This window comes from Anser brachyrhynchus, assembly GCF_964034855.1.
Source record: "Anser brachyrhynchus genome assembly, chromosome: 1".
Lineage (NCBI taxonomy): Eukaryota > Metazoa > Chordata > Aves > Anseriformes > Anatidae > Anser > Anser brachyrhynchus.
Window position 1 is genome coordinate 177,501,113 of NC_137694.1, and position 27,932 is coordinate 177,529,044.

The window sequence follows — 27,932 nt, forward strand, 5'->3', positions numbered from 1 at the left end:
TGTCACAAGTCCATGAGACTCAGGATCCACCTGAGGGTGCTGAGGGAGTTGGCCAATGTGATTGCTGGTCTGCTTTCCATCGTCTATCAGCAGACATGGTCATCCGGAGAGGTCCCCGATGACTGTAGACTTGTTAATGTGACGCACATCAATAAGAAGGCGGCTCATAAGGAGGAACTGGAGGACTACAGGCCTCTCAGTCTGACCTCGGTGCCAGGAAAAGTGATGCAGCAGGTTATCTTGAACACAGTCATGCAGAATATGCATGAAGATAACCGGAGGGATCAGGCCCAGTCAGCATGGGTTTATGAAAGGAAAGTCCTACCTGACCAACTTCATCTCCTTCTATGACCAGGTGACCTGCCTGGTGGATGACGGAACACCTGTTGATGTAGTCTACCTAGACTTCAGGAAGGCCTTTGACACAGTTTCTCATAGTATTCTCCTGGAGAAGCTGGCAGCCCATAGCTTAGACAGGTACACTCTTTTCTGGGTTCAAAACTGGCTGGACAGCTGGGCCAGGGAGTAGTGATGAAAGGAGTAAAATCCAGCTGGTCACCAGTGGTGTTCCCCAGGGGTTGGTATTGGGGACCATCCTCTTTAATTATTGATGATTTGGATGAGGGAATTGAGAGCACCCTCAGTGAATTTGCAGATGACACCAAGCTGGGGGGAAGTGTTGATCTGCCAGAAGGTAGGAAGGCCCTACAGAGGGACATGGACAGGTTGGATCGATGGGCACAGGCCAATGGGATGAGGTTCAAGATGGCTAACAGCCAGATCCTGCACTTTGGCCACAACAACCCCATGCAATGCTACAGGTTTGGGGGAGAGTGTCTGGAAAGCTGTGCAAAGGAAAAGGATCTGGGGGTTCTGGTAGTTTCTCTCCTGAACGTGAGCCGGCAGTGTTCTTAGGTGGCCAAGAACGCCAACAGCATCCTGGCTTGTATCAGGAATAATGTAGCCAGCAGGGCCAGGGAGGTGATCGTCCCCCTGTCCTAGCCCTAGTGAGGCCACACCACGAGTACCGTGTTCAGCTTTGGGCCCCTCGGTACAAGAAGGAATTTGAGGCCCTGGAGTGTGTCCAGAGAAGGGCTAAGAAGCTGGTGAAAGGCCTGGAACAGAAGTCCTATGAAGAGCTGCTGAGGGAACTGGGGTTGTTTAGTCTGGAGGAGGCTTAGGGGAGACATTATTGCTCTCTACAACTACCTGAAAGGAAGTTGTGGGGAGCTGGGGGTCGGCCTCTTCTTGCAGATAACCAATGATAGGACTAGAGAGAATGGCCTCAAGTTGTGCCAGCGGAGGTTTAGGTTGGAAATTAGGAGACATTACCTCTCAGAAAGAGTAGTCAGGCATTGGAACGGGTTGCCCGGGGAAGTGGTGGCATCACTGTCCCTGGGGGTGTTTAAGGAAAGCTTGGACTTGGTGCTTAGGGACATGGTTTAGTGTGTGACATAGGTAGAAGGGGGATGGTTGGACCAGATGATCGTGAAGGTCTTTTCCAACCTTAATGATTCTATGATTCTATGCCTGACTTTATATGGTGAGACTTAGGTAGAAAAGATTTTTCCTAAGCGGTTTGATTCACTGATAGATTTTTAGAGTCATCTAAGACATTGGGCTAGCAAATGTGGTAAATGTGAGTTCAGAAAGTCCACTGATTGCACAATCACCAGCTGGAAGCCACAGTATCTAAGCAGTCTTTAATGGCCCTATAAACATATGGTAACATGACTGAACTCAGCACACCTAGTATTCATTATGGTAATAAGGATAAAATAATGATTGGTCAAGTTTAAAGATGAACAAGACAACACACAGTTAATGCCCGAAAAGGATTTTTTCCAACATTTTAAAATATAATACTTTTTTTGCATACCTGGAGTTAAGCCAGATTTTAAATTAACATTTTCTATAGCTAGTACAATTTTCCTTTGTGCCCTGAATTTCTGAAGGACAACTTCTGCATATATCCAGTTTCAATGATAGCAAATGTAAGGCATGTTGAGGATAATTTCAGCTGTGAAAATGAATATTTAAATTTTTTTTTTGGTATCTGTATTGAGTTAATGGCTCTTTAATATCCTAGCACACTGACATATCATGGTGATAACTCCTAGATAGACACAGACACTGAGAAAGATAATATCTTGCTAACAGGAAAACAAACAAACAAACAAACAAACAAAACTACCAATTAATGAAATCAGTCAAATCTCTAGCAAGTTTTGTAAAACTAAGTGTTCCTATACATAGTTTACAAAAGTATCTGCTGAAATCTCTGTAAGTTTTCGTATTGAAAATGTCAGTTTTGTGAATCAGCATATGGCATATTCTTAATATAGTGTCTTGGGTAAAACTTTGTGAATTTAAAAGGGCATTTCACTCAGACTGAGAGATTTATTTCATGTTAAATTAGTATTCAGTTGCTTAACTCTTATTGCTGTGTTTACCTTTTCACGAGGACTGTGAATTACAATCAGATACTCAGAATTACTATGGCTCTGTGATTTTATTTTTTACTTTTATAGTTGAGATTTTTTGAGCAGACAGGCTCCCAGCTTCGCAGGCTTGAATAGCTTTTGTTCATCTTGTTCCACTCAAATACATTTGAATCATTCATCATTCCATCTGATTACTACTATTATTACCTTAATTGAAAATGGGGTCTTGACCAGATATATGAAGAACACTAAAATGCATTACAGAAATTTGATGAGTTCAGTTTTCGTTATATTTGACCATCCACATTGTGCCCTTTATGATTAGTGGAGTTTATTATTATTATTATTATTATTATTATTATTATTATTATTATTAATATTATTGTTGTTGTTTTCATTATTGCTATTGTTATTGCTGTTATTATTTTAGGGTACCGCTAATGTGACCAACATTAGACATTTCATTTAGGGTGAAATAAATCATACCTGGAAGGGTCTATTTCTCTCCATTGACTGTGAATGGAGCCTACCATTGAATAGCTCAGGTATAGCTAACCACTCAAATGTGGTTATTGTTATTATTATTTTAAATCATATCAGTGTAACCCTCTCATGTGATTTTGGGTGGATCACTTTGTTCCAATACTGTATTATTCTGCACTTATTTCTTTCCTGAAACAGTAAATAATTTATCTTACTTAAATAACTTTCTCAGCTGAAATACTGTGGTTAGCACTATGATGAACTTTGATTTTGCTTATTCTGTGATCATTTAGATATAGCTGCTTTGTTTAATTATTTATTTTAGCTAATGTTTTAGGGAGAGGGAGATGTAAGGCATTCAAGAAATCTAGTATTTATTTAAATTTTCTGATTGCCAGAAACTACACAATAGCTGCATGCTGACTTTTTAAGTTATGAAATAAGCTGCACTTCAAGTACAACAATAGTTTCTTCTGAAAATTTTGTCTTAATCTTTCACCCTTAAATTTGTGAGAGTGTTTTCAGTCTTGCTACATAAAACATGTTTCAGATATAATGAAGAAGTATTTTTCATATAGCAGTTTAAGAAAACTGTTAAAATGTATCCCTGGCTAAGGTTATTCTCCACCATTTCCTCAAAATCAGTATTCTCCAAAAGTACCCAACAGCAATATTTATAATCAATGATTACAGGATTTTTACAACTTTGTAAAATTCAGTTTGCCCAATTTAAAATGTATTCAAGTAAAAACAATAAGATTCACGAAGACAGAAATCCAATTGTACGATCAGTGGAATTGCAAACAAAAAAGTAGTATTACAAAGAATGTGAAGTTTGAGACTCTTAAATAAGTCACTTGAGTCTGAAAAAGTTGGGCTGCAAAAAAATTTGACAGAGTATCTTCCTCTGTGATTTTTTAGCACATTAATGATAGAAAAAAACAGGAATTTAATGAGCATATAAAAAGGTATATGTAGTAAGTGTATGTACAACACCAGTTTGTACAAACACATGTATAAACACATAAATACATGCATATATGTATATGCATGCATAAATCTATGTATACATGGAAAGAAAGTTGACATACAACACATACTTAATGCCACATATTGCACACAACATGTCTATATATCATAAACTTTCAATATTTCTTTTAAAGTCCTTGATAGCCCTATTTAGATTCCTTCTGATAACGTGGCAAAACAAACACCTGAGTCATTTCCTATTTTTTAAGAAATAAATTGTGTTAAACAACGTTAATAGAGTGAATAAGTAGTACCACATAGGTTATTGAAACTGAGCTTCTTTTATGGTAAATATCTGCAAGTATTTCAGATACATAAATGTACAATTAAAATAAACAAACAAATTCCTTGTAGTTGTTATGCTCAAAACTTCAAATTATGGGCAAAGAAATTACATGTTATATTTATATAAATACATGTGTATAAATAAAGACCAATTATTTATTAGTAGTATAATTTGAATCTTAACATTAACAGGACTTTATTATGGAATCACACAGAATCACAGAATGGTTGAGGTTGAAAGGGACCTCTGGAGATCATCTACTCCAACCCCCTTCCTCAAGCGGGGTTGCTTAGAGCACGTTGCACAGGATTGCATCCAGGCAGGTTTTGAATATCTCCAGACAAGGAGACTCCACAACTTCTCTGGGCAACCTGTCCCAGTGCTCTGTCACCCTCACAGTAAAGAAATGTTTCCTCATATTCAGCAGGAATATTCAGCAGGAACTTCCTGTGTTTCAACTTGTGCCCGTTACTTCTCATCTTATCACGGGGCATCACCAAAAAGAGTCTGGCCCCATTGTCTTGACACCCTCCTGTAAGATATTTATTTACATTAATAAGATCCCCTCTCAGGGGTTGCTACAGGGAGTTGTCAGTCCCTGGAGCCCCTTTCTAATGAGGAACTTGATGTACATGACCATGGTTTCTTCTTTCTCACTCTAGAGTCTGCTTAGGGTCATTTTTATGGGTTTACTAATACATTTTTACACCTTTGCTCTTTCACATTACATCTGCATTTAGAATATATTGACTTTCATAGAAGTCAGATAGTATTTCTTTGTTCTGTTTGTCACCCTTAACCCAGTTTTGCCCAGCTCCAGGTTTGCATTTTTGTGGCTGACCATGGGTGAGTTCTTTGGAGCCATGGGGTATCCAGCTCAAGCCTGTGCCCTGTTCCTTATTGTGCCACACCTCTGCTTTTCTCCACCACATCCTGTGTTCTCACCTTTCAAGGCCTCTGCAATGGCACAAGACCTTTGTTTTTCTGCTCCACTCCCTACGCTGGTATGTGAAGAGCTGGAAAACCCTGGTGGTACCATGCATAGAGAAACAAAGGCAAAGTTAGCTATAGCCACCTGGTCAGTTAGAAGAATTACTGTTACAGCTAAACCAAGTAAAACAAACCTGCAGGTAGGTAAAGAAAAGCTCGGACAGAGAAAGCCTAACAAGCCTCAGGCCTGAGGCCTTGCAAACTCACTATAAAACCTGTGGCAGAGTAAATCATTATATATTCTAAAATTCTAAAATCATTTTAATGTAGGATATAATCTACAGAGTCAGGTTGATCTTGGGTTTTGAATCTTAAGGGAAGTGGAGGAAGCGCTGAAAGTCTCCATGGCTATTTTTTCTGTTCTTTGATGAAACTGCATCATCTGTGGAGGAAAATCAATTATATAATAGTAATCTTCAGTGTCAGCATATGAGCAAGATTTCATATCCTTCTAAAAGACTTAGAACTTTTAACAGCAGACATTATCCCTTAAAATTATTATTTTTTTTTCTTAGCTTTTTTGTCTTTTTTTTTTTCTTATTTTTTTTCCTTACACGTCAGTTCTCTTATGCATGTTTAACTATCACTTATTGTTAGATGCACTAAGGGTTTATTCTGCCCAATCATACGTTGTGTGATTTAATGACAGCAATTTTTAAAGTGCTTTTTGTGGTATTTCTTTAAAGAAGGCAAAATCAAAGAATCATACCCTGTAGCCTACATTCAAGTGTGAATTGAGTATAAAAATTAATTTAACAGAGACTGAGATGTTAGAAAAATGTGGATAACTGTATTACTTGCATTGTTCAGATTCTTGCAGTTGGACATTCTGATCCTGTATTAATCTGGAATCAAAACTACTTCTAACTACATGATTTCCAGAAGTACCATCTTTCAAATGAATTCTTTTGGAAATAGCATTGCTGTCATTACTCTTATTTGTAAGATGTAAAAGTTATACATAGCACTAATACTCAGTTAATGATAATGAGGGATAGAAGATTCCTCATCCTCTTAGAAGATCTAGCAGAGTAAAATTGTGTCAACTACACAGTTTTCGTTGAAAATATAGTGTTAGGCTGCTATAAGGACCAAGACAATTATCTTGAAAGAGACCAAGTTCTTTGAGAAGACAAGATAGTTTGAACAGGACAACTCAATAGTCATCCTAGTGAATCTGAGGTCTCATTTTTCCAACTAGGATATAGATAATGAGTTGAAATAAGGAATTCCTCTGTCTTCTCTGCTTCTAAAGAAATAATAATTAAAACAATCATTCCTTTAATAAAATTCTCCCAGACTTCAAGACAAAAATGTATTGATCTTGTTTGTTTATTTTACTAGAACACACCTGGAATAAGGAATTTCGGAAAACAAAGAATAAAGCAAGCTGTAGGAGATGCAAAAATAAGAAAATCATGCTAATTCCACTCAGTTTCCTGCAATGCTTTATTATTTTAGATGTAGTCATCTAAACTAGATCTAAAAAGCACTAAACATCATAAAAGTTAACATCCATGGGATATAGAATTGAGGAAAAGTACATAAGAAGAACACTGAAATACAGACTTGAAATAGAGGGATTTAGCAGTTGTTTAATAAACCACCGACATTGTTAACTATGATTTTTTGGATGAAGCTATTCTCTGAACTGATATGTTCAAACAGATGATACAGAAGAGACACTTGAACTTGACAGTAACCAACAGGAGAGCCTATAAATACATTTGAATTTAAGAAGGTCAGTACCTTTGTATTATAATTGAACATGATATACATTGATTCATGTCTCAAAATTGATTTCTAGCATTTTATGTACTGCAAGCCATAATTGACTTCAGAAAGTATTACCTAAGTCTTCTATAAAAATGTTATGTGCGAGTCCTCAAAATTTAGCTTCTCTAGTGAACAAATACATGAGGATTCAAGGAACTGTTTTATGTTCATTAGATTATGAATTTCTTTCTGAAAAAGGTTCTGATTTTCATCAAAACAGAACACATGCATTGTTCACCTACTTTCATTGTTCACCTATTTTCATTGTTCACCTACTCCCATATACCTTCTAGTTCTGTTATTCTATACTCACTCCCAAAGATCCTTTAGTAGTTTATGTAGTTGCTTGGAAAGTTAGTCTCTGAAAAATTCCTGAAGATGATTTTTACTTGATTCCAATTCAGTACATAATCATATAAATGAGTATCTATTAAAATAAATTTTATTCTTTATTCATGCTGTATTCTTATTCATACTATATTTTAAAGAACTGGAAAGATATAAGAAAATCATATAAATAGTCACTACAAAGAGATGAAACAGTAGATTTTATTGTCATGAAACATAAGTTTCATTGGCAGCCTATAACAAATATTGTTAAACATTAAAATTCATTTTTAACATTAAATATCTTGTATGGATATAACTTATGCACTTTACATATAAAACACTTCAAAGGTCAGGAAATCAATCACCCATGTTTTACTTGTCATGCCTATTCGTTTAAGCCAATATAAAATAATGAATACCTCTTTGCATTACAGTTGTGTCTTGGCCTGATTGATTCTCTATAAAGCTATTATAAAGGTCACAATATGGTAAGTCAAAGATGACTGGGGAACAGGAGAGCACAAGGTAAGATAAACATGTCACCTATTTTGTAATGAAGTCAAGCTGTTTCCTACACTTGGAAGTGTGAGTTAGCTAAAATCAAACTTCATTTTGGTATTAAATGTTCTCTTGTATTTTCATCGTCTACCCATATTTGCCATGATTTATAAGTGTGTATAACAAAATTCTCAGTGGGTTGGTCCTTCTAAAATACAGATTTTAAAATGTTAGCACTCTCCCAAAATTATTTGCATAACATGACTGCTTCTAGGTGCTTATGCAGTCATTCTTCTTATATGTATTTTGTGCATTTTAAGGATTTGGAAGAAGCATTTGGCATCTTAATTTAAAATTAAATATTACATATCTATATTCACATGTTATTATCTAAAATCTATGTGCAATACATTTATATTTTTTTGTCTTTTATATAAACACATGTGTATAAACACACAGCACATATACCCACATAGGTATAATGTTTACATCAGCTATACATGAAACAAAATTGGGTGATTGGGTAACGTGAGAGAAACAGGTGTATTATAGAAGTTTGTAGCATTAATAAATTAGAAATGTTAGATTTTGTGATGTTATTTTAAAACTATTATGATGTTATTTATAAACTATTATTATGTCAATAACTTAGATGGCTTTTATCTTTTTTCAATGCACACCCCATGAATTAGTACAGTAATCTATTCATCAAAAGTACAGATGTTCCTTGTAACTAATTACTAAGAGCTATATGGTAATATAGCTAATTACTTTATTTTTATTTTGTGAGACTATTAATGTGATAAAAAGTGTGTACTCAATAAGAAATACAAAAATAATTTTTAGTAGAATAAAAAATAAAGTACACAACTGACCAGTGTGATGTTACAATTCCATTCCAGGTCCCACATATTTAAACAACGTGTATTTTGATTTCATACCTAACATGAAACTGGAGAAAAATGTAGATTAGATAAAAATAAAATACTGAGTCTTTTTTCCATTATTTTAGATGATGTGATTGAATAAGATGAACGCGTAAGCATACACATAGGGGATCTGCTCATATATTTTGACTAGGCTGTTTAAAGCCTTATTACTCTTTTAGAAATAATCAATTGGAAATAAGTGTTTGGACAAGTATATGTGGAAAAAAGTTTTGAAAATGTTGCATGATTGTATGGACCATTGTGCAAGAAACTGAAAGGAGTTATGTGGTCAGTCAAGGACTGTTCTTGCTTATCACTATCTCTTGCATATTTCAAGTAGCCAAACATATCTTGCTTTGCTGAGGGTCAAGAACACACAATGCTATTGCATTCTTTTCTTTACATGAGCTCACCCCTATATTAACTTTTCCAGACATGGAACCCAATCACATGTGGTGGCTGTCGTAAGAGTTACACCCTTGGCTATGACCACAAGGCCAAGGCATGAACATGCAGAATTGTTAACAGAATAGTGATGTCCCCTTAAGTAGGAGCAAGCCTTGACTACAGGCTGATGCTCCAAGCTCCTGGTGGTTCCCCTAGTCCTGGCAAAGTTCCTGCATTTTTCCGGACTGTCCACATCTGGAGTGGTAATAAACTGCATTTTATCTACTGGCTAAAGTGTGGATTCTTGCTAATCGTGAGCACCAGACCTTTGGTACTATACAGTAAGTTTCTTTGATATTTCTACAATTGCATATTTAATGTATTTCATTTGAAAATGTCAAAATAACATATTTTTGAGATTATTATATTCTCTTTTGTTTCTACAAAAGCTTTTACTGGATTTGTTAATACTGGATTTGTGAAATACTTCTGTTCTTCATAAGATGCATTTCTGAAGAAATCCACACATCTAAAACTGTTTTATAAGATCCTTTATGTTGTTCATCAAAATATATGTATGTGTATCATTTATCAATTTATAGGAGTAAATTCCAAATAATTACTTTATGCATTGTATGTGCTTGTTATCAGAGTAAAATAAATAAATACATAAAAAATTACTGAAATAATTTTTCTCTGCTTTTCCAGTAACTGAATAATATTTTCCTAGTTTTTCCATAAGTATATAATCTACATAATCATTTATGTATTGTTAAAGCAACTAATATATGTCCACACAGTCAGATATTTTTTAATCTGTTTGTCTTGCTCAGGGGATTTTTAATTTTTTTAAGAAACTGAACAGATAATGATGCAAGGAAGTTTGCTAAAAATGTGTTCTGAATTCAAAATAAAATAATTTATTTCATATCCTAGAAGAACTTTCCACCTTCACTAAAACTTTTTGTTGGAAAAAATGCCTTTGTGAAAGCAAAACTCAGACTTCTGATTTTGTGATGTAACACCTTAAAATAATTTTCTGAAAAAAAGACACTAAAGACACTAAACTCCGACTTACTCTGAAAATCTCAGAATTCATTAAAGTTCTATAAAACATTTGAAAGTATGTGAAAAAGTTCACACACACACAAAAAAAGTATTTGTTAGTATTGCTTTGTTCCTGAGCTGTTATTTCTAAAACTCCGCAGGAAATATAATTTCATAAAAAACAAAAACAGAAAGTACAACCCACTCACACTAAAATGCCACATTAAAAGACCCCAGGAAATGAGGTAAAAGGAATGAGTTGAGGTTTGGTGTCCAATTTTTGGAAGAGCTAAAGTTACTAGTTTCTTATTATGACAGCTTTTCTCTTGTTTCATATTGAAAAGGCCTGTTTTGGACAAGAGAATGACTGCAAATTTCTCATTGTACTGGCAAAGGTTAAAATGAATTTTAAAAAGTCTATTAGACAATGGGAACTCAAAATGTTGTGTGATATTAATGTTCTAAGAAGGAAATTCAATATGTGGCATGATCATGTGATATGCAATATGCAGATGCAATACAGTCAAGAAAAAGAAAAGCTTAACAGTTATTTTTTTCCCCATGAGTTAAGCTTTCTGTCCTTCAAAGGATCTTCATTATGTAAATAATTTTCTTGTTTATATAGTAAATAGGAGATATGTGATTTTGTGTATATATAGATTACATTTTTTCCACCAACTTTCAGAAATTCATGGGAAAATGTATATGTATTTTATTTACAGTTAAAATAACACTTCTTGATGCATTTGAATATTTATTATTTTGTTACTGTTGTTTAAAGATCTCTTAATGAGTTGTTGACTCATTAGTCTTGTTAACTTCTGTCTCCTGAGGAAAAGTCTACATTGTTTACTGAAGAGGAACTAGCTCTTTTTTTTTTTTAAAAAAACAAAACCAAAACTAAAGCAAAACAAAACGTTTAATTAAGGCTTTTAATAATATTTACCATTGCATCTTTTTCAATACTTTCATTGTCATTTTGTTCTACATAAAGAAATAAATAGCTGAGCTAAAATAGGTAGAGCTTGTCCAATTTATGAAAAAAGTTAGTATAGATGCATTTGTCTCTCATAAAAGATTCCTCATTCTCAGTGTTATAAACCTTTCAGAATCATCTCCCTACAATCATGAAAAAATGCTAGGTGAAAAGTACATTCCTGTTTTGATTGTATAAATATTCTTGTTAGTTACTAATAGTTACTAACTGAAGAACTTGCTTGAACAGTCTTGGTAAAACTGACAGGCAACTCAGTGGACAGAAGCCATTAAACCATATGAGAACAGGTTGTTAATAAGTACCTTCTCAGCATGCAGCAATTAGAACTTTGCAACTTACATAAGAAGTCATAGGAATCTGTTCATCTCTGTGAGAGCTGAAAAAAAGGTTACAGGTATAAATACTGAAGGGAACATATTTCCAAAATACTTGATAATTTAAGAAATAAATAAATAATCAACACATAAACACCAACAAACTAGTAATAATAATAATAATAATAATAAAAAAAAAAAAAACAGACAACTCCAAAAACAAACCTGAGGCAATATACTGAAATGCTTATTGGGATACTTGAATGTACAATACTACTATGCTATGGTTATTACATAGTGCATATTTAGGCACTCATATGAACAAATAAATTGCCAGATGCTGTGATAATAATTCAAATCAGATTAAGGCTTTAACCTAATAATAAAATGTAGTTAGTGATACATTAATCACATGATTAGAGATTTTTCTGGTATATTAAACAATCAAAACTAGACATTTGGAATTATGGAGTTAATGATAATTAGTATAATATATACAAATACATTATATTTTGGCAGAATTATGATAGCTCTGTGCTATATGGATAAATATTATATGCCTCTGCTGGAAGGCATACAATGGAGATTTCTTATACTTCTTAACAAAACAAAAGAAAAATCTCAAAGTTGACTGGATATGGTTGTTATGAAACAAAATCCTGAGATTGGGAAGTAAAGACAGACCCAATACAAGGGACAGTCTAGAGTGTAGACTGCAACACGTAATTTAGAGTGCCATCACTATTTTTTGAAGGTCAAAGTCTTGTTAGTTCCTGGTGGTAAATCCATGCACGGTAAAGTAAATATTTTTGTGTAATACAGCTGTCCTTACTATATGTGTCTGAACGTGACAGTAGGTGAGAACACACCTGGAGTACTATGTCCAGTTCTGTGCTCCCCAGAACAAGAAGGACATGGACATACTGTTGGACTCTAACAAAAGGCGACAAAGATGATGAAGGCACTGGAGCAAATTTCCTAGAGAAGACATGGCTCAGGGGGATCTCATCAATGTATATAAATACCTGATGGCAGGACCTAAGAAGATAGATCCAGGCTCTTTACAGTGGAGACCCATGACAGAACAGGAGAAAATGGGCACAGTCTGAAACATAGGAGGCTCCACCTGAACATAAGGAAACAGATTTTTTCTCTAAACTTCTGAATTTCTGATTCACTAAGATAACTTTTAGTCCTATTCTTTTTCCACTGTGGCCAAGTAGGGGAAAGCTAATATTTTTCCCGACTTTATAGTCGGGACTACAACGTGACTATGACTATGAAGTGATTCGTATTAATGAAAACAATGGAAAGACTATCCAGGAAGCAAAATTGTTCTCTGGTAGTTCCCCATATCATTCAGTCCTAATAGAAGTTATCAGATTCATTGTTCCGTTAACCTCTTCACTGATACTTTAAAACCTTAAATACTTAATAACTTTTCTTCTCATGATACTGAAATTGTATGTTACTTATACTGCTTGCAAGTGTTCTGTACAGGTTAGTATATTTAGACCTACTTAACAGATTTATTTCAACAGAAATTTTATTATATCTTTAGAAGAACATTAAAAGGTTGTCATGGTTTTTGTCTGAGATGGAGTTAATTTTCTTCATAGAAGCTCATATGATGCTGTGTTTTGGATTTTTGATGAAAATTGTGGTGATAACACACCAATGTTTTTAGCTGTTGCAGAGCAGTGCTTACACAGAGCCAAGGACTTTTCTGCTTCATGTGCTGCCCTAACAGTGAGGAGGCTGGGGGTGCACAAGAAGCTAGGATGGGACGCAGCCAGGAGAGGTGACCCAGACTGACTAAAGGGATATTCCATATCATATGGCATCATGCTCATCAATAAAAGCTGGGAAGGGAGGCACGTTTGGAGTGATGGCAGTTGTCTTCCCATGGAATTATTATGCGTGATGAACCCTGCTTTCCTGGAAGTGGCTGAGCACCTGCCTGCTGATGGGAAGAACCTTGTTTTGCTTGCTTGCTTGCTTGTTTGTGCAGCTTTTGCTTTACTTAGTAAACTGTCTTTATCTCAACTAATAAATTCTCCCACTTTTACGTTTTGGATTCTCTCCCCCCTCATACCTGGGGAGAGTGAGTGGGCATCTGTGTGGTGCTGAGCCGCCTGCTAGGTTAAGCAACAGCAAGGAGTTAAAAGAATGCACATAATATATCACATGATAATATTCTAACATTCAGTGAAGTGTTTTTATCCAGTGATTACTTAACTTATTTTTAGTCATATGACTAAATTAAACACATGAATTTGAAGGCATCAATCACTAAAATGATTGTATTGTAGTTAAGGATGAAAAAAAAAAAGAGAGAACAGAAAGATGATAAGTGTTTTTAATTAGACATTTTAAATCACTTCTCACAGTGAGGAAATAAGTTCTCTGTGATTATGCTTTCTGACTTTCAGTGTTTCTTTTGAAACTTAACTGGTTATTAGAAAATAAAGGCCAAATATATGTGGATGCTTTAGAAATGAAGTGTTGCTATTGTTAAATAAACAATGCCATTATTTGCAGTAGTAAATAACCCTCTTCATGTCTGGACTTCATCTACTGCACAAAGTAGTTCTCTGAGATTTTTTTTTCTGTTTGTTTTGGGGAAAATATATTAATACATATTTAATAGCTCTTGTCTTCCATCACTGTGGAGAATAGTCAGACGTGTCAGTGTCACTGATAAGCACCAGCCTTAGGGAAAAGGGAGTTGAGCAGCTTGTTCTTGTTTATCTTTTATACTAACTTTGTGGATGGAGGTCCACAGGCTTGGTATAAGAGACTGCTGAAGGAGGGAATCTTGTGTTTGTGGGATGGCCCAGTTTTGGTGGCAAAACAGAATCTTTAAGGCCACAAAGCCTGGTATGAAACCTTTTGCTTCATTATTTATAAAACAAATATTAAAGTTCACATCCCTGAATATGATAATCACAGAATCACAGAATCACAGAATTGTAGGGGTTGGAAGGGACCTCGAGAGATCATTGGGTCCAACACCCCTGCCAAAGCAGGTTCCCTAGATCAGGTTGCCCAGGTAGGCGTTCAGACAGGCCTTGAGTATCTCCACAGAAGGAAACTCCACAACCTCCCTGGGCAGCCTGTTCCAGTGCTCTGTCACCCTCACTGTGAAGAAGTTCTTTTTCATGTTAGTGCGGAACTTCCTATGATCCATTTTGTGGCCATTGCCCCTTGTTCTGTCCCCACAAACCACTGAAAAGAGGTTGGCCAAATCCCACTGTCTCCCACACTTAAGATATTTGTAAACATTTATAAGATCCCATTGATAAGATCTCAGTCTTCTCTTCTCAAGGCTGAACAGACCCAGGTCTCTCAGTCTTTCCTCACAGGGAAGATGCTCCAGGCCCCATATCATCTTTGTGGCCCTCTGCTGGACTCTTTCCAGGAGATCCCTGTCTTTTTTTACTGAGGAGCCCAGAACTGGACACAGTACTCCAGGTGAGACCTGACCAGGGCAGAGTAGAGGGAGAGTAGAGAGAGATCACCTCCCTTGACCTGCTGGCCATGCTCCTTTTTATGCACGCTAGGATCCTTTTGGCCTTCTTGGCCACCAGGGCACACTGCTGGCTCATGGTCAACCTCTCATCCACCAGGACCCCCAGGTCCTTCTCAGAGCTCCTCTCCAGCAGGTCATCCCCCAGCCTGTACTGATACATGTGGTTGTTCCTTCCCAGGTGCAGGACTCTACACTTAATGAGCTTAATGAAATACTTGCTAAAAATGTATGACTACAGTACTCAACTCTTCATCCAAATCATGCTAAACATCACCCCAGGGAACAGATAATGTTAGTATACAAAAAAGCGTTAGGAGTTAGTGTAAAATGTTAGTGTTAGGAAAAAAAAAAAAGTGGGGTGGTAGGAAGTAAGAAGAAATTGGAGACCTAAAAGAAGCAGTCAATGGGCTGTTCTCCTCTACCACGACAAGATGACAGGGACACCTTCTTGATAAGCTCTGTGTCTTCACCTTTTGGTGAGGAATACCCTGGACAGCATTTTGCTAGCACTATTATCATATATACATATGTATCATATATACACTTACTGCGCTATTGCAGTAAGTGTATTTATCAATGGCAATTCCAAATCTGTTATATCTGTTACCTTATTAAATACACTCAACTTTGTGAAACTGTCTCGGTGACAGCCCTTTGCAGGGCTCTGGAACAGGAAAACACCTGACTCTGATACGTCCCCTTTAACATCACAATCATGTACCCTTTATCCATTGTAGAAACTGTAAGATGTTTAAAAATGAACCACAAGGAAACAAAAGCTAAACGAAACAAACAAATAAACAAACAAACAAAAGGACCTAAATCTCTCATTTAAGAATCATAACTCTGTGGAACTTAAAATGACTTGTATATTCTGTTCCAGTGAAATTGCAGAAAATTGCTGACTTTACAGATGCATACTGCATATACATATACATACTGCAATACGGTCCTGTTTGCTTGTTTGTTTTTACTCAAGTGCCTGTCCTTTCTGAAATTTGTTTTCTGAGTTTTATTACTGCAATTGGAACCAGGATCAATACAGTGTGGCAAAGACTTTGGCAATGTTTCATTTACATTCTAGTTCAGCCTGGGATTTGAGAAACACCACAGACATTATATAGAGGAGACAGATTCATGAATGTTGTATTCAACATTCTTTCAAGACAGTTGAAGTGGAAAGCACGATAAACTTAGTTTTGAAACAAACAAACAAACAAACACACAACAAATTAGCCTTAAGGAAAAATAAAGCAACAGCTTTTGAAATGTTAGGATTCACCCAGTCAATCCTTTCACTATATAGATAACTAGGAGTTGGATGAATTACTTATTTCTTAATATTTCTTATTATTACATATTATTTCTTATTATTACTTATTTAACATTTCTGCTTAATAAGATTTCATGAACTCTCAGTCATTATACACATTCTACAGCTGGTACTTCTTATCCCCTTTGAACATTTTCTTTTTCTTTTTAACACTTTGATACATGATAAGTGGCATATACGTATACATATACATGTTCCCCTGGTTTCATGTATTTTTAAATTTGTCTCTGTTAAAATGAAACTTTGCAGCAGCCACAAGAAAAAATATATAAACTTGTCCTATGTTCATATTATAACAGCAATATGTTGCTCTGTGTACATAGATCAGCTTCCTCATCTTTGTGTATAGCATGAACCAGAATAATAACAACATTTTTCTTTTTTACTATTTGAACTTAATTGAAAATCTTTCTTACATTTACATTTTATTCAGAAACCTGAAAAAGCATGGCAAGTTGTAACATGACAAGTTGTAACAGGACAAGTTACTTTGGTTTCTAAACAGTATACACTTCCCTCAATGCAATTCTCCTAATCTGAATTTGATTTCTGTTATCCTTTTACTAACTTGCAGCACTGAACAGCAATATTCAGATTAAGAAATCCTACATGAACTTCCCTATTAGCATATAGGTTTTCCCTATAGTCATTTAAGATAAGTCAGACCCTATTCCAATATACATGGAAGTAATGATCTGGATTTTTACTCCAAGTTTACATAAAGTATCAGAAACAGCATTTCCACTTCTACTCCCCCCCACACCTCCCTTATATAGATATGCATACATATCTATATAGCTGTGTTTATAAGCCAAACATTAAATTACAGTAGCTTCTTCATTCTTAGTACGTACAATGAAACAGCAGCAACATTCATTTAATTTACATTAAATCACTGTCAAGATCTACTTTTGTTAAGATAGAAGACAGTGATGGAATAGAATGAAGAATTAGATTTTTTTTTCTAAAACACTCAAAATGATCCATATTTTAATTCCCATCCTTTCCCACCTTCTGTGCACACTTCTAATAGGAATTGGGAAAATGAGTTTTTTATTTGTTTGTTTGTTTGTTTGTTTTTTCCCAACTGTCCTATACCTATAGATTCTATTCTTATGTCTTTTTCTACAGTAGAATCTTTTAGTTTTCTGAAATTCTGTATATAATTGCATCATCATGTTAAATATATATATATATATATTTCCTTCAACTATTTTCTTCTCAAAGGTAACATTAATCCATATCTTTTAAAATATAACAAAACCTGGATAATGTCACCCTTCAAATCTGCAGACAGAAAGCAAGGATTCTTATTACTAGTGCTTTACTCTTCATGTGAAATATCTTGAAGGATAATTAAAACCTATTATCATAAATGACAAAGACCAAGTGACAACTTACAAGGGTGAGCTTCTGATGTGCGTTTTATTGTTATCACTTTGTTGAGTCATGTTCAAAGCATGGTAATTCACAGTAATTTTGCTAGTGATTAATGTCAAAATTTGAGAGGATATACTTTATTAATAACTACTCTAAACAATGGTTGTCTTCATATCAGAATGCTGTTAAATTCACATTGAGTTTCATCTTACTTTCTAAGAATTTTAGTCTATGAAATATATATAATAATGCTATATATATCAAAGATATTTGGAATCTTATCAATTTATAGTAATCTAAAAGTTCAATACTTTAGTTGCCCACATCCAGGTAGCTAATCCATTTTTGATGAATCTGAGATACCAGTGTGGGATTAGATGATACCACACAAAATCAACAGGTTAGTAATATCCATCTGGAGTGGCAAAGGAAGATCAGTATCTTAAATAGCTTTAAACAACTATATGTGTACACATGAATCAAATCACTTTGTCTTATTTACTGTAGTTTTGTTTCCGTGTATTTCCACGTAAGTGTTAATGATCATCTCTTAATATCTTGAATATTCAATAGCTTAAAATTATTTGGCAAAGAATTGTCTAAAATGGTTAATATATCCCACAGTTTTTGGTATCAAAAGCTTTACTGTATGAGTGTACAGTTCTTTAAATTCCTAACATCCTATTTTCTGTATGCCCATAACTGCCCTGGAATGGACACCTCGAAAACAGCAATGGTCAACTTGTTTTTAAAGATAGCAGTTGATGACAGCATTATATGAAAGGTTAATGATTACAGAATATATTTAGGAAGTGACAGACTTCTGTTTATTGAATCTTTCTCCATATTTTGGAATTCTACAAACTTTGTTTAGGAGTGAAAACAACATAATTTATCTCCTCAAATTAATCAAATTCACTGTAGATCCAATAATTGCTTTATGTGTGATTACCATTTATAGTCCTAAAACTGTAGTTCTAAGAATCATAATTCAAGCATTTACATCATTACTCCTGTCATGAGAAGCTGGTGGTGATACCCAAATCTCATGATTCTTTTTGTGTACTACCCTGATGACCATTTAGACATGAATACGTGTGGCAGGAGAGAAGGGGATCCAACCAATTGCCATTCTGTGAAAAATGTGTTATTTATGGTGAAAAAATAGTTTTAGATGTCAAAATTAGTAGTACTCCTAGAAAATGTAATCCAATTAGGCAGACAATATGGGACTCAAGTATCATGTAGAAAAGAAACGCCTACTAAACACCATGAAAATATCTGAAATCAAGTGATTTGAAGGTCAAACTCTTTGCTGCTTTTGCTAAGAATAAGATAGAATTTCTTGAAAAAAAAACACACCATGAAACAAAACAAACAAACAAACAAAAAAACTACAACAAACCCACAATGTTTTGAGAAATCTGACTCATTCTACAAACATCAAATCTCATATTCAGTTTCTTTAATATGTATATATAATCAAAAAGCATATGAAAGCATGCATAAATATGTAACTTGATAATGCTACTCATTAGCTTTTTTGCACAGGATATAACAAACATGACATCAATATCAGGCTCACCCTGCTTTCATATGCTGGGAAAACTTCTTCTAAGAATACCCCTTGTACTATAAATAGTTCATTAATAAATTATATAAAATAAGCCTGTAGCATTAGATTTCTTTAGTAACAAGGTGGTTTGACTTAATGAAAATGAGCAATCACATTTTGGTTATTGCTGAGGTTAATGTAAAATGAATTCATGCATTATTATGCAAATAAAATTGTACAACAAGCATATGTGAGGTTTCCATGTAACATGAAAGATCCATTAGGTGTTAATTAAGACTTCTGTGGATTGAAACAACAACATATACACATTTAAGCACTGAATATATTGAAGCAAAGGGATTCATTGAAGCACATCTTCAGTAATTTTGTTCTCAATCCCTCCTAATATTTGCAGCCACTATGCCAACTAAATAGATCTTTTGTTGAATACATCAGAACACCTGCAGGCCTTTGATAAAAAAGCTAATGGAATTCAGAAAAAAAATGTTAGCTCTGTGAAGAACTTGCATGTATAAGGAAAGAAGTGACCTTTTAGCCCTTCACATATCAGAGGCTGTAGTAACGTGTTCTTTACCACACAGGAACAATAAACATCTGTAAATTATTCTTTTACTATTATTATTATTTTATTTTTATTTTGCTATAACTCCACAGCAACTCTTTTCAGGCTAAATATAAAGGATGGCCATTTTCAGATGTGCTAAAACAGAATAATAAACATTTCTATACATTGTTTGACTCTTGTTACCAAAAATAGAATAAAAAATTCTAAAACAGATTTATAGTGTAGGGATAAGTTGTTGTAATGTCTGACAACAGGAAAAGAGGGTAAATATATTGTTTTTGTTTTTGTAAAACACCCAATTTGTCAATGACTATGTGCTCAGCAAAAAAGCCAAAACAAAAAAAAAAAAAAAACCACCACCAACAGAAAAAAAAATAAATTACTCTCTAAGTATCATTTCATTATAGAAATATATGTAAACTATGTCTCATTGAAACAAAAGGATGCAATATTTATGTATTTTAAATTATGACAAATTTACTTTTGGTTTCACTGGAGGAAAGTATAATCAAAACAGTGAAAGTGCCCTAACACTGGAATTATTTAGATGTATAAGTCCTCATCCAAGAAAGATTTTAACTTCTTTATAGTCAAAAATAAAGAAACAAAGAAATAGGTGACTCTGAGGCATGATTTATCTGGCCTGCTTTAGACAATCATTTTTGAATGTAATCAACTGCACCCTAGAAGTGCCTGTTGCTCATCATTAACTGTAAGAGGAGGCTACTAGTGAAGATCATACAGTTTCCACACAACAGGTGTTTAAATTTAAGTGAGATGAATCCTACACTCACGTATACTAGAACTAACAACTTGCTCTGGGAGTATTCTTAAGAATATAAAGAGGTGCTTAGCCTTGACTTAGACATGTGGAAGAATGAATATCATTTCTCTGCCTTCTCAATTCTCATTTCAGCTTTAGCCCCTTCTTAGGATGGTGAGAAAAACAGGTCATTGCTTGACTGTTGCATGCTAGGAAATAGAGTGGGAAAAGGTGAGGAAAACCCTGAACATAGAATTGAGAGTAGAATGAAGCAGGTCCAAAAAAGCTGGGAAAACATTTCCTGATTTGCCGCTCTGAAACAAAGGACACTAGGATAGCGGGATTGAAAGGACCAGTATGGAATGAAAGGGCCAGTCAAATCTGGCAAATCAACAGATGGTTACAGGGCTGTTGCCACAGACAGGGGTTTGGCTACTTAGATGATAGAACTCACCTTGAGAAACCTCGTCTGCTGGGGACTGATGGGGTCCACCTGTCAGAGAATGGGAAGAACATCATAGGCTTGCCATAGTTGCTGAAGAGGGCTTTAAACTGAAGTTGCCAGGGGAAGGTCAGTCCATCCCTCTCCTCCCAGTGTGATGCTAGTGTCAGTGATATATGCCCAAAGCCTGGAGAAGGGATATGGGTTAGCAGAAGAATACCTGAAGAATAGCACAAAGAAATTCCAGCCACTCCAGCCAGTAAGCCAGTTTCATCAGGGGCCCAGCTTAAATGTCTCTATGCTAATGCATGCAGTATGAGGAATAAACACAAGGAATCAGAAATGTATACCCGCCTGCAGAGCTATGACCTCATTGGCATTACAGAGACATGGTGGGATGGCTCCCATGACTGGACTGTTGGGATGGAAGTGTTATAAGCGAGACCACGCAATTTTCTGGTCTATCGAAGATAATTTATTAATTAAGTAAGCAGGTACAAGCAAAACAGCGCTGGGCGGCTGGGGAGTCTCCGCTCCACCACAGCACGCAACTTTCCCTTTTCAGTGTCGCCGTTTTATAGCATCCAAGTTTCGGCTTGTCAGGACTTGTTGAACCTTCTGAAGCTGCGCAGTTCGTTGTTGGGGGTCGTTGTTTTTCTTTCAATGATCATAAGTTGTGCTCGTGTTCAAGGGGGAGGGTGGTGAAGCGGCAAACAGTATTTCACAGAGTCTTTGTTTTACCTAGGATGTATATCCAACACCCCCTCCCCACTATCTACTTCCTTAGTCTTCCCCCTTAACAAGGTCGTAAATTGCAAAACCTTATCTTCTCAGCAGATTCTCTGAATTCCTTTTAAAGACAATGAACAAACACCCACTAATTTATCACAGAAGGATACAGCTTCTTTAGGATGGACAGACAAGGTAGATGAAGAGGGGGCATCACCCTCTATGTCAATGAGCAGCTGGAGTGCATGGAGCTTTGCCTGGGGATGGATGAGGAGCCAACTGAGAATTTATGGGTCAAGATTAAAGGGAGGGCAGGGACAGGTGACATTATAGTGAGGGTCTGCTACAGGCCACCTGATCAGGGAGACCAAGCAGATGGGGTCCTCTATAGACAGATAAAATAAGTCTCATGTTCACAAGCCCTGGTCCTCATGGGGAGCCTCAACTATGCTGATATCTGCTGGAGGGTCAGCAGAGCAGGGCATAGGCAATCCAGGGGAATGCCCAAGAAAGCTGGTTAATATTCAAAGATTACCTCCTCCAAACTCAGGAGAGAGACATCCCAACAAAGAGGAAGTCAGACAAAAGCACCAGGAGGCCTGAATGGATGAACAAGGAGTTCCTGGAACTCCTTGCCAGGATGAAGTCAAAGTTGTAGTGAAATATATCTTTAATGGCTTTTCTGGACCACTGGAAGTGAATAATGTATGTAAGTACATTGGCTGTCCTGTGCAATGCAATGAAGTCCCATTACAAAGTGATATGAAATCAGGTGGATCTAAAACAAGCAAACAACACAAAGGGAGAAACAAACAAGCAAACAAAAAATTACAACACTGCAACATCTGAAAACCTTTACCTCATTTGACTGTCGGTCCTTCCATGAGTGATCTAGCTTCTCTATAGTCAAGAATCTTCTGCCTGTAAGCCACAAATTAATAGTTTCAATGATAAACAGAATTATTTTGTCATCTTTAATTCAGATGTAGATTTGTGTAAAAAAATCAAAATCAAGTCCAATATCTGACGTCTGGCATGATCAAGAGACCAATGGCAACTGATCCAAAAGCTTGTCTAAGAATATGCATATCTATCTGTATCATGGAATAAATACTTAGTTTTAATCTGATGTTGAGATCCCATGCATGTTTTTTAAATTCAGTGGTTTAAAATTGATACAAATTGTACTCAAAATTAAATTAAAAAGGATCCCTCTATGCCTCCCTTACTTAGCTCTGCTTTCCTCTCAGAAATATGCAATAATCTGGAAACTGATATGCTTTTTGCCTTGGGCATTATAACTTGTTGCTTTATTTAGAACCAGTCTGCACACTATTACTTTTACTAAATACATGATGAATTTAAAAGTAAACATAGTGGATTTTTTTTTTTTGTCAGAGACTCCCTGTCATTGATTCTACTTCATCACCAAAAATTTAATGGATGCCTGTCAGAATATGCAACATTACAAAATTAGAATTCAAGCTGAGCTTTTGCAATAATTTACTGATTTCATGAAAAAAATGAAATCCAATCAAAGAAAAAAATAAATGTTAGATTCTAGGCACTGGACTGGAGCCAGCTAGCTGCATTACTGAGGTGACACTAAAGATCCCAGTGGGAAGGTGCTCAGTGAACAGCAATAAAACAGCCTTTGTAAGCTAATTCCCAGAGCAACAGTAGCCTGACACTGCCCAACAGCAAAGTCAAAGAAGGGGATAAAAATGAGTGTAACAGATTCAGCATATTATTACTGTCCTGCAGAAAATGAGGGGCATTTTAATAGGAGTTATAAGTGAAATAATATACCTTTTCTTCTGCTATTTTTAGACGTGTTTTAAGGAAAGCACTAATAAACTCCACACCTCATGTGAGCGAGTACTGAAATTATAGGGGCATGGTGATTTTGCAGTGTCATTCCTAGTAATATTTGCTGTCATGTGATTGAGGACAGACAATAGAGTAAAGGTGACTTATTCTGTATGGGTGTCTGTCTCTCATCTAAGTACTGGATTTTTCTTTTTTTTGGCCAATCTCAGCTGTGCATGCCAAATGTTTTGATCTATTTTCTCTCAATGAAGCACTCTCAGTCAATTACAATTAGATGTTTCTCCCTAGATTCTTTTTTTTTTTTTCAATAAGACTTAATCATTTTCAAGGAAGATTTAATTATCCATTTTCTTTCCAAGAGAATAAATCTATTTTCTTGAAGTTTAGCTACATTAAGGCATTGTGATTTAAAGAAAAAAGTGTAATACAGTTTGCATACCAATCTGAAATAGAACGGAGAGCAATGTTTGCTGATGATGTAATAATCTGCTTTAAAAGTGAACTAAGGACAGATTGTGAACCCTTTCTCTGTGAGTCATGTTTACTGAGATTGCCAGTGTACATGAAGAAGTCCAGATTTTCAAAAAACTTTATAAACCAAAAAGGAATTTAAAGGAAGGGCCCTTTGAACCACTGAGTGCAAGTGAACAGATATCACAGAATGGTTAAGAGGTTGGAAGAAACCTCTGAAGGTTATCTGGTCCAAACACCCTGTTCAATAAGAGACTCCTAGAGCAGGTTGCCTAGCACCATATTCAGCCAGCTTTTGAAGATCTCCAAGAAGACGCCAGAGCCTCTCTGGTTCCAGTGCTTGGTCACCCTCACAGTAAAGGACTGTTTCCTGATGTTTAGACAGAACTTTTTGTGTTCCAGTGTGTGCCCATTATCTCTTGTCCTAGCATTGGGCACCAATGAAAAAATATATGGCTCCATCCTCTTTTCACCCTTCCTTCAGATATTTGCACACATTGATAAGTTACCTTCTTTATATACATCTTTCTATATACCAGCCGTATCATGCTATTTTTTAAAAATATATTATTTATTTATTGTGAAAAGCTGTTCTACAACCTCACTACTGTGATGAATTACTCCTATGATTTTCCGGATTCCTATACTCAGCTTGATCTTAAGGTGACTCCTTTGATACAAAAAAAAAAAAAAAAAAAAAAAAAAAAAAAAAAAAAAAGCAAAAGGCTTTTCTCTGGGCTCTGTTGAAGTCTGTTCAAGTTCCCCTGAAGTGTTCCCCTGAAGGACAGCAGTCCTTTTGAAGGGCATGTGAACAGTTCACATTAGCTCTCAGCCTATCTCGTTTAACCTCCTTTTTGCACGAAAGATTTTTCATTCCCTAATGTAGTAGACCTTCTTTATACTTCTTCCAGTAAGTGGACTCTTATTTTTCACCTTCTGGTAAATGTATCTTTCTTATTTTTCGATCATTTTAGAATAGGAATTAGATACAAGATAGATCTTTCAGTGTAGTATTATGTTACAAGTGTACTTTGGGGGCGCTGTTGTTGAGCATGAATTATACTGTTGTTTGTATAGAAAGTGTATTGCTTTCAGCTCAGGGATGATCTGTGCAATTATTACCAACTTGAAAGCAATAAAGTAATTTTAGTCTGTTAAGTTCAGATGAATATATCTTTATAGAGAGTTATACAGAAAGGAGCTTGAAAATCTCTTTTGTTTTAGAATCTGTAGAGTGCTGTCAGAGTGCTTTAAATATACGGGATATCAGAGTTTTAAAACTGTTGAAATGTTTCCAATTTACATTTATCTAACTCTAATGATTTCTAAGTACATACAATTTAGAGTTAAGTTTGCAGAAGGATCATAATTTGAAAATGAACATTAGCAACATAAAATGAAAAAAAAAAAACCAACAGCAACAACAACAACAAAAAATATTTTAATATTAATTAAAACAAGAGAAAATGTAAAAGCAAAATAAGGGATGACAGATATTCCTTTTGGATAGAAATGTGCCATAGGACAAGTATGAGGAATTATGGTGAGTTAGCCTTTGTCAATAACCAAACTCCTACCCAGCTGCTCAATCACTTCCCCTTGTCATCAGGACAGTGGGAGAAAATAAGATGAGAAAGCTCATGGTTCAAGACAGAGACAGGGAGCTTGCTAATTACTGTTGCAGGTGAAACAGACTCAGATTAGGAAAATTAAAAATTTATTGCCAATTAAAATAGTGAGAAACAAAAAGGTGTTAAAACAGCACATTTCCTCTCTCCTTTCCCAGTCTCAGCATGACTTCCAACTCCTCTACCCCTGACTGGTGCAGGGAGAATGGCGTTGGGGGTCAGTACACTGTGGTTCCTCTCTGCCACTTCTTTTTCTTTACTCCTGTGTGAGTTCCTCCATGGTTGCAGTTCCTTCAGAAATATACCTCCACTTTGGCATAGGGCTGCAGCAGATCATCTACTCCAGTGCCATGGATCACCTTCACTTTCTCTGTCCTTGGTGTTCACTCTGTTTCTTACTCGTTTTCTGCTGTTCCTCATTTTTGTCTGTGTAGTGTTTTCTGCCCTTTCTTAAATACGTTTTCCTCCATCTTGTCTTCTGGGACAAGCCATGCTATAAGTCAGGGCTGTTAGAGTTGGTTGCTACCACTGTGTCCAGCATGGGGCAGCCCTAGCCTTCCCTCACAGAAGGCACTCTGCAGCACCCTGCTACTAAAACATGGACACTTACACTCAGCACAAGAATTCATACTAGATTGTTTTTCTCTCTTAAAAAAAATGAAAATAAAATAAAAAAAATCTCTCTCTCTTCTGGCCCCAAATATCGCTACCAATTAAGGGTTTTTGTTTGTTTGTTTGTTTGTTTTGTGTGTGAAGTATAAGATGTTAGGCTTAAGTATGCCTTTAAATACTTGATTCCAGAAAAAATTACCAAAATAACCTAGTAATTCCAATTGTTTCTCACCAAAAGATTGATATGAAGCAACATTTTAAAGTACCATTGTAAGCTTGTCTTAAAACTGCCACCTACTTAAAGAATGAATGCTAATTATAGACTTAAGTGGGGTGTACACAGAAAGCAATAGGTTTGCTCACTTCTTCCTACAGGAAAATCCACAGAAGTAGCTCAGAGAATAAAAAAGGAAACTTTATGTCCAATTAATTAACAATAAACCAATTGCAGCTCGATAGGCACAAGCCAGACCCCAGCACGCTACAGTGATTTGTGTCACTTTGGAACTGCCAGAGTCATGACACCTTTTTTTCAAGCATTCTGCCAGCTTTTTAGGATTTTGCAGTTGTTCAGGGGTGAATGTCCAAAACACTGGAGGTGACCACTGCTCTAGAAACCTGCCCATATCCTCCCACACTCCCTGCCACTCGCAACTATCCCGCCTCAAGACAGATCTCCGGATGAGATTCCTAAGTCGTTGTTTAACCCTCAACAAAACCTGAAGCGCATTCAGGAGACATAACAACAAGAGCAGGCTGGTCTGAGTATCCCAAGGATATTCAACATCTCGGAGAGCCACCGTAACTAGCTCGGGGGATAAGAGGGTGGTGGTGAAGGAGAAAGGGAGAGTGAACAGGTAGGGAAACATGTCTTCCCCTGTCCCCTTCACAGATTGGCTCCCTAACGAAAACAGGCAATAGGTGTAATTGCTAATAGTTTCCGAGATATGGGTTCCAAAGTATAGAGTCGACGTCAGTGCTGAGTACAAATACCAGGTTAAAGTCGTGACCAGATATTTCATCATTTCATAAGCCATTGCTACACCGCACAGTACCATAACAATCTTAAACCAGGGCCCGGAAAGGATAAACAACGCGACAGGGAGCACATACAGAAAGTAACGCACCATAAAACTCAATTTGGAATACAGGTACAGCAGACTGGAGATTAAGGCAATCAACGTCGTGACTAGCAACTATTAAGCAGGTCCAATACTTATACCAATTTTAGTTTAACACACTCTGGTCAAATTTGTCGATATCTCAACCCTTCGAGCCCCACGTTGGGCGCCAAAAGGGCTGTTGTGGTTTAACCCGGCTGGCAGCTAAACACCACACAGCCGTTCGCTCACCCTCCCCCCTCCCTCTCTGGGATGGGGGAGAGAAACGGGAAAGTGAAGCCGGTGAGTTGAGATAAAGACAGTTTATTAAGACAGGAATATAATAATAACAATAATAATAATAATAGTGATAATGATAATAGTATTAATAATAATAATGTGTAAGAAAACAAGTGATGCACAATGCAATTGCTCACCACCCGCTGACCGATGCCCAGCCT

The 27,932-nt window shown here is 36.0% G+C and overlaps 1 long non-coding RNA gene across 4 annotated transcripts; it reads right to left on the reverse strand.

The window, feature by feature from the left end:
* LOC308187589 lies at window positions 1–27,932 on the reverse strand. 4 transcript variants are annotated; one of them, XR_013944805.1, is made up of 7 exons: window positions 27,909–27,932; window positions 22,690–22,751; window positions 21,114–21,288; window positions 11,536–11,572; window positions 8,712–8,788; window positions 6,908–6,947; window positions 1–5,614 (listed from the first exon to the last, which is right to left on the reverse strand). It is a non-coding gene; the product is annotated as an uncharacterized lncRNA (long non-coding RNA). The 4 variants fall into 4 exon arrangements; XR_013944806.1 differs by having other exon boundaries at window positions 11,499–11,572; XR_013944803.1 differs by lacking the exon at window positions 8,712–8,788.